The sequence below is a fragment of the Astatotilapia calliptera genome, chromosome 20 (genome assembly GCF_900246225.1).
Source record: "Astatotilapia calliptera chromosome 20, fAstCal1.2, whole genome shotgun sequence".
NCBI lineage: Eukaryota > Metazoa > Chordata > Actinopteri > Cichliformes > Cichlidae > Astatotilapia > Astatotilapia calliptera.
Genome location: NC_039321.1, coordinates 14,841,044 through 14,846,637, shown reverse-complemented (window position 1 = coordinate 14,846,637; position 5,594 = coordinate 14,841,044). Strand labels below are relative to the sequence as shown.

Below are 5,594 nucleotides of genomic sequence, written 5' to 3'. Positions count from 1 at the left end.
TCTGTGTTTTATTTTTGATGTTTGAGATAATTACATTTCACAAACAGCTATACAGATACTTTTGTTTATTTTGAATGTTACTATACTTTTTGCCTTCTCCAGTCAGAAGAAGCTTCATCTTTATTGTGCATCCATGCTCTGCCATCACTCTGACATTCTGCTTGACATTCAGGTAGCATAGCAACATGACAACATGCCCCTACAGCCTGGTGTGAGAATATAGATGCTTTTTGAAAAGGTTGACAAGAGAGAGAGTAAGTGAGAGAGGGGAGAGAAGAGATGAAGAAGAGAGGAAAGGAGGAGGAGCAGGAGGAAGAGGAGGGATGGAGTGTGTAAAGCCCTCCATAGATTTTCTTCTTCTCCTTTTCAACTAACCTCCAGAATCCCATTTGAAATTTAAAGCTCCTCTTTTTGTGTCTGAAAATACCTTTACACACACTTCCATAAATACTGCCCAAAGGGAGAAGACTTCAGTTCCCCCCTGCTGACTTGCATGGTTCAACAGGGATGAGCAATTATAATGGAACTCACATGTGTATATCAAACATAAATTATACGGCAAATATTTCATTCACTGTGCACACAAGCTATACTCTACTGTATATATGAATGCAGTAGAAAGCATAAATAAAACCTAAATTCCACACTTCATATTGATTTAATGTGGACAAGCAGGAAAATATAAATGAATGATTTCTATTGTAAATTGTGGTGAAGAAACAGAGCACACATAAAACATGAAGCACTGGTCAGGGGGTTATGTAAATGCAGTTTTTCTTCTCAAGCACAGAATTTCAATTCATAATTCATAAAGATTAAAGCCAAATTTCAAATGAGGCAGTGCCCCCTTCGATTGGTAGAAATACAATAGCCCAAAGAGCTTCTCATTTCTCCATGATTAGACAGAGACCAGATCCTGTCCCTGGTGACCAAATCAATACATCTCCTGATTTCATCCTGCCCGTTAGCCTCCAGTAGCTTGAAGGAAAATAAGATCAGGTATGGAATATCAAGGTCTCCAACCACAGGCACAAGCCCTATCTTCTCCTCATCACAACTACTGTTACATTACTATTCTATTATTCCGATTATGTTTTCACATACTTTAATGGATTTATTTTCTCCTTTAAAGCAATATACAGTTTTGTATATTCAGACTATGCAATTAAAGAAGTAATCATGCGGCCTAAATGAAAGATCATTAGCAACATATATCTGCATCCTGGCCAATGGATCATATCGGATAACAGTTGACGATGGATTATGGGGGGGACACCACAGATACACACACACACACAAATTGGCCCCGCCACGTCGATTTCTTGGAGCCAGAGAAGACCGTCAACAGGGTGGATTACTAAGATATCGGGCTTGATGAGCCAGAGACACAGAAACCTGCTCATTAGCGATAGGTTTAAAACAATTTCAGTTTAATTTGAGTCACAAAAACTGAAGAAAAACCCTTGAGATGAGCAGCTCTGTCATTGCCATCTTGGCTTTTTGAAGCTGGATGTGAAAAGCAAGGGGTTCTAAATTTGGAACTGTACGCTAATTGGCTGATGACTTATCATGATCATCATAATGATTATATGCTGGATAATCCTCATTGGCAAGATTTGCAACATGATATGACCCAAAATGAGTGACTGAGCCCCTCAGCATGTATGTAAAGTGTTTACAGAGTTCAGGGCCAAGGGTTGTCTTCCCTTCTAGACTTCTAGAATTGGAAATCTTTTGTCTGAAGGCATGTTTAAGGCATCCTATGGGCTTTTCAGACCCACAGGTTGCATCTGTCTTTTATATTGTTATATGTTCTGAACCAGCCTCAAAGTGACCATTCCAACAACAGTAGTTTTGGGCACTGCAAACTGGACTAAACCCCAATAGAATAGAATAAATAAAAAGCAGAAAAATGCTCAGAAGGAATATTATGCAAACTGTTACTGCAACACAGTTATCTAACAGCAATTTCCAACCAAAGATGCTGCCTTAAACTAATCTAAATTTTAACATCAGCCTTGTCATAGATCATAGACCCTGATTACAATCTACACTCCAAAGATACAGTACACTTTTCACTTTAAAACTGACTCAGGCCTGTACTGACTGTAAACCCATTAATGGCTTTCCGGCCAAACTTTAAGATTAAAAAAAATTTCAAAGGCCACAAAAAGTGTCTCATCTTCCCAGAAAGGAACAGCAGGCCACTCCAGACTTTATCACTGACTCCATGATGCAATTAGCCATCATGGTGGTGCAGCTGTGGTTCTGCTGATTGTATTAGAGAATCAGTGATGTCTTTCTGGACAAAACCCCAGAGATTCAGAGAGGGACGCTCACACAGCACTAAAACACAATAAAGAAGAGTGGCAAAGCCCACAGCTCTCTGTGGGTCTGCTCTTGTTTGGACTAACCCTGAAAAATGAGAAGGGTTTTTTTTGTTGTTGTTGTTCTGCTGGGTTTTTGTGTGTGGGCACGTGGTTTTGTTTTTTTTCTTCTTTTTGGGGGGGGGACACAGGGAGAAACCGATAGTTAGCTCCAAACAATACACATACTCACGCACCACTGCACACGCAAAACTTCCAGAAGGATGCAGGCAACTGCTGGAAGGAAGGCCCCGGGGTGACGTGACTTTTGACATGAACAGCAACATATCATACCCCCAAACAGACACACACAGATCAAGCGTCACCATCACCATCCTCACCCACCCCTGGGGGACAGTGAAACAGGCAGGCAAGGGAGATAAGACATCCTTGCCTTTACCCCACCACCTTTCAGTTTCACCCCTCCAATGTCCCTTTTCCCTGAATGCCTGCCCCAAGTAGACAGCCAGTGTGTGTGCACACACACATGCTATCTGATCAATCTGTGGCAGTGACACACACAGAGGTAAAACCCATTAAGGGCCCTGAAAGCCACTCGATCTAGGGACAGCAGACCTCCCTCAGAGAGGCAACAGCTAAGTTTTTACAACAATGGGGTTAGAGTAATTAGAATGGCATTTTCCTTCTGGAGGAAATGCAGGGGGGGGGGGGGGGAGTAAAGAACAGAGAGGCGGGAGGAAGATGTAGAGTGACAAAGAGAGTGGCAGCAGAGTTGCACTGTAAGATAGTTGGAGAGGAAGACAGAGAAAGAAAAGGTTCCCCCAGAGTCCAGCTATAACCCAGTCTATTCACTGCAGAGGTTGTAAAGATGGAGGAACAATCAAGGTGGAGATAAAATGAAAAGATGGCTGGAGGGAAGGGAAAGATCACTCTGCGGTCATGACATGTGAGAGGGAAGGTTTACTGCTGCAGAGCAGTTAGGCATTAGAATATTAGATCAGAGTGAGAGCTCTTGAGGTTCAACAAAGGGTCTCATCCATCAATATCCCCCTTAAAGTGAAGCCTTTAAAGATGCTGCTGAAACAAAGAACTAGCTAATTTGGCAACATCTTCAAATTTCACTTATAATTACACAGGGTAAATTGTAAATGTATTCTTATACACCCTGGATTTTGCTGTGCTTAAAATCCCCCTCTGTCCCTATTTGTTCCCACTCAATGTGACCAGGAGCCTAAGATCAGATCTAATTACAGAAGTCAATCTCTGTGTTGTCAGCAGGATGAGGCTCAGATTAGGACTGGACCATATGGCTTCTTGGGGCAACTGAAGCTTCCATGTAACACTGTGTGGTGACGTTAAATACACACACACATACTTACACATACTTGCAGGAACTTTGGCTTACTCATACCACATGAAGAGAAGTGAGTTAACCCTGCTGTCAGACCAATATGTCCAAGAGATGATGCCATTAGAAGGGATTTTAAATTGACATACTTTTTTATTTGAGTTTATTACGAGTTCATATATGATCTAATGTAATGGGATAAATATGAATATGAAATATAGATTTCGTATGCCACTTTTAAGTTAAAAGACAGGGAATCAATCTTGCCAGTGTGTAATCTAGTTTACCTTATTAAAGCTGCACTAAGTCACATTTTTATGGATACTGTGAACACCATCACTTGCAGTGGAAAAAAGCTTTTTAGCATCCTGGTTTTTAAGAGTTTCTTGCCCAGCTTTGCTGTTTTGGTTCACTGTCACTGTCATGGTCCGTGGTCCTGTGTCTGTGGAATGCGTGATGCTCGGGTAGCCACACCCCCGGGCTGGGCCATCACCAGCACACCTGCTCTCCATCCCGGTGATTACACGGAGATCCACTTAATCCGGCGCTGACGGATGCTCCACGCCAGTCCGTAGTCATCCCCACAGTGGTAACCAGACTTCCACGAAAAGTGTGCATTCTCTTCTGCTTGGAACTTTGTTTAACCTGCCTACTTCTGTCCAGGTTTCTACTCGGCGTCTGCTACCTGCCTGTCCTCCGGCTCAACTGGATCTCGCGGTGCTCACCTGGCCCACTCGCCATTCCACGGACTTCCTGCCCCCACGGACTGCCACACTTCCCTCCCGAGCTCCCACGGTTCCGTTCTATCGTAAGCCCCTACTCTAACTCAGTCCTGATATGTTCTCCCCGCTTCCTGGCTCCCTAGTAATCATCTCCCCTTTCTATTGCAGCCCCCCGCCGTCCCGATCCCGGCTTCCTCGTGTCATTGTTTCCCCGGATTTTTAGTTTCTGTTTTGCTCTCTACTTTCCCCGGGTCGCCTTTCGTTGTTTTAATAAAGTGTCTTTTTTGTTAGCTCGGAGTCTGCGCCTGGATCCTTTCGTGCCCGCGCACCACGGCGCATGACAGTCACCAGTCTTATCATCATCCTTTTGGACAGCAAAAATGTTTGCATGGACAGTATGAAAACACATGCAGGGCCTTAAACCTACATTCTTCTAATGGCCAGCAGAGGGAGACTCTTTTGGTTTCAGAAAAAGTCCCAAGTTAGAAATCTATGGTAAAATGACTCTAAGACTTTACTAAACACTTTCCTGAATAAATCAATACAACACAGGGGTTTGTATTGTTAGTCTCACCACTTTTTTTTTTTTTTAAACACTCTGCATTTACATTGTTACTTTTTACCTGGTGTCATGAAAGCATAGTTTCTACTTTCAAAGACTGTTGAAATAGAAAAACTATCTTTGATATGATGGCAAAAAGCTGCTTCCACGTGCAATTGTGGTTCAGTTAGATCGACTTGTAAATTAAGAAACAGTTTTCATGTTATTCTCAAAAAAATAAAACAAATAAATACTTGTTAGCGTAGATCACCCCGTGCGTGGGGCTGGACGGCGCTAGCGCGTTAACGAGCTAACCGTGCTAACACATTGACGCCGTGCAGCCCCACGCACGGGGCGATCTGTACTAACTTGCTAATGGAGATTTGCCACGTTAATGCGGTTATGTCGTTAACGTCATTTTGACGAGATTAACGCTGACAGCACTAGTTTATATGCATAAATTATGTCTTGTTTGAATTTATGTGTCATGGTGCAAGAGGTCAACAGTTTGAGTCTCTCTCACTGGGGTGACTTTCTTTTCTCTCCATCATTAAAGTTTTTGTTTTTTTTTTCATTTTGTTTCAATCAATAAAAGAATTAAAGGAAACAAACACCTCTCGCTAAAAAATCCCCCCAAAATACATTGAGGCAAAGCT

The 5,594-nt window shown here is 42.5% G+C and overlaps 1 long non-coding RNA gene across 1 annotated transcript; it reads left to right on the top strand.

The window, feature by feature from the left end:
* Positions 1 to 4,099: 4,099 nt before the first annotated feature.
* Positions 4,100 to 4,986, top strand: LOC113012971 (uncharacterized). The gene is made up of 3 exons (XR_003270781.1): positions 4,100 to 4,264; positions 4,339 to 4,483; positions 4,566 to 4,986. It is a non-coding gene; the product is annotated as an uncharacterized LOC113012971 (long non-coding RNA).
* The last annotated feature ends 608 nt before the right edge of the window (positions 4,987 to 5,594 follow it).